General features: G+C 50.8%; 1 pseudogene across 1 annotated transcript; it reads right to left on the reverse strand.

Moving 5' to 3' along the window:
* Window positions 1–1,487: 1,487 nt before the first annotated feature.
* LOC311224861 (heat shock protein 30-like) lies at window positions 1,488–2,119 on the reverse strand (annotated as a pseudogene). The gene has a single exon. The product of its transcript is annotated as a heat shock protein 30-like (transcript).
* Window positions 2,120–2,433: the final 314 nt, after the last annotated feature.

A 2,433-nucleotide genomic window follows, 5' to 3' on the forward strand; every position in this document is an offset into this window, starting at 1 on the left:
ATACACTGTTCCTGTTATTCTAATTTAAAGTGTCCTTTCCTTTGGCCATAAGTGTGCGTGTGTGCGACATGAGTGTGTGCCCGCTCATGTTAAAGTGTTAAGTGGCTGCTCGTGTGTGAGCGTGCACAGTGTGCGTGTCGTGTGTGTGTTCATGTGTGCTTGTGTGTGGACAGTTCAATGTTCTGAGCACTCAATGTACATTGTTCATGGCTCTGATGGCCTGGGGGAAGAAGCTGAGCCTAAGCCGCTCTGTCCTAGTAGCTGGGATTTGCAGGCGTCTGCCTGACCTCAGCAGCTGAAACAGGCTGTTATTGGGGTGGTGAGGGTCTTTCATTATCCTGCAGGCTCTGGATTTGCACCTCTTGTTGTATAGAACCTGCAGGGGGGGTAGTGCAATACCCGTGGTACGCTCGGCTGAGCGCACCACTTTCTGTAGGGCCTTCTTGTCCTGTGCCGTGCTGTTTCCATACCAGGCAGTGATGTTTCCGGTCAGGATGCTCTCTACAGCTCCTGAGTAGAAGGACTGGAGTATCTTCCCCGATACTCTGAACTTCCTTAACTGTCTCAGGTGGTAGAGACGCTGTTTCGCCTTCTTTACTACTGTGCCTATGTGTGTTGACCATGTCAGGTCCTCTGAGATGTGGACCCCCAGGTACTTGAAGCTGCTCACCCTGTCCACGGTAGCCCCGTTTATCATCAGTGGTGTGTGTGTCTCCTGCTGTCCTCTCCTATAATCCACGATCAGTTCCTTGGTTTTGCCAATGTTCAGGAGCAGGCTGTTGTCCTGGCACCAGCGTTCCAGTACCTCAACCTCCTCCCGGTAGGCCTTCTCGTCGTTGTCCGAGATCAGCCCCACCACCACCGTGTCATCTGCGAACTTCACTATGGAGTTGGAGCTGAACTTGGCCACACAGTCGTGTGTGTAGAGTGAGTACAGCAGGGGGCTCAGAACACAGCCCTGGGGGGACCCGATGCTCAGGGTGATGGTGTTGGAGGTCTGACCCCCCACCCTGACCGCCTGGGGTCTTTCGCTCAGAAAGTCCAGTACCCAGGCGCTCAGGGCGGAGCTCAGACCTAGCTCGATCAGCTTGTCCACCAGTCTGGTGTGACATCACGACTAATTGGAAAGGCTTACAGTTTCTAGGATGTTGGAGTCCCATAAGCTATTTTGTTTTGTTAGAGGATTCTGTGCGACATTAGTAAAAGAAAAGGAAATAGGTACATTTCCAGAACATTTATTGATAAAATACAATCATGTAAAAAGAAAATTATGTCATTGTTTGGATAAAGTAGAAGTGTAACCATGTAGATTTGAAATTGGGACCACTGGGTCCACAGTTGGCCGCACTAACCAGCTGAGCTAAAGGGTTTGGCCCATTAGCTGATGCTGGTTGACTGTGACCAACTCCTCAGTAGTTTACAGAAGTTATGAAATACACATTTGTACAAATTTGGTCAGAGACATAAAACATTACGAGTCCATCTTTTCAGCAGTGTCCTGTTTTGTTGCCAGAGTCGGTCTGTGTGGTACTTCCCTCTGTCTGTGTGCTGAAGAACTGTGGTGTTGGTGTCTTGTCCAGGCAACATCTGATGGCAACCTCTCTCTCAGCCTCCTCAGCAGATGGAGGCTTTGCTGCCTGGATGTGGAGCCTCCCGTCCTGAGCCAGGGAGCAGGTGACGGCCTCAGGATCCACCCCTTCAGGCAGATCAAACTCCTGTCTGAACTCCTGCCGTCTGTAAGAGTAGGAGCTTTTCCCCTCCCCCTGCTTCTTCTCTGTCTCCCCACTGACTCTCAGCTTCCTGCCCACCTGCTTGACAGACAGCTCCTCTGGGGAGAAGTCTTTAGTGTCCAGGGTCAGGGCAAAGCTCTCTTTCTCTTTCTCCAGCTTGTAGGAGACTGGCTGGATGGCCACAGAGGCTGGACACGCTCCACCTCCTCCAAGATCTTCTGTTGAAGTTTGTCCAACAACTCCAGACTGCTGTGGAGCGTCTGCATGTTTCTCTGCAGTCTCTCCCGCTGGCAGGGAAGAGGTGAGACCTCTGGCCAGAGACTGCTCACAGGCCAATAGAAGTCCATGAAGGGGCTGAGAGAAGGCTGGAATCCACGGTAGTGCAGCATCTTCACTGACTGTTGAGTCCTCTTGTTGTGATGGAAGGCTGGAGTGTGTTCAGTGTTGCGTTGTGTCTCAGCAGTGGGACTGTCTCAGCTTTTATATTCTGCCTCTGGGAGTTCCAGTGTCTTCAGGAATGTTCCTGTCATTACCACAAGTCTCCACTGGGTGGCAGCCTCACTGCAGGTGATGTATGAATGAATGAATGAAAACTTTATTTAACAGATTGCAGAATGGGTACAGTACAGTACGGCTCAATACATACAATTGTTAAGGGGATGCAGACCTGAGAAAGACGTTTGTCTTGTTTCCATCAGGGTCC

The sequence above is a fragment of the Notolepis coatsorum genome (genome assembly GCF_963971535.1).
Source record: "Notolepis coatsorum genome assembly, chromosome: 1".
In the NCBI taxonomy this organism is placed as follows: domain Eukaryota; kingdom Metazoa; phylum Chordata; class Actinopteri; order Aulopiformes; family Paralepididae; genus Notolepis; species Notolepis coatsorum.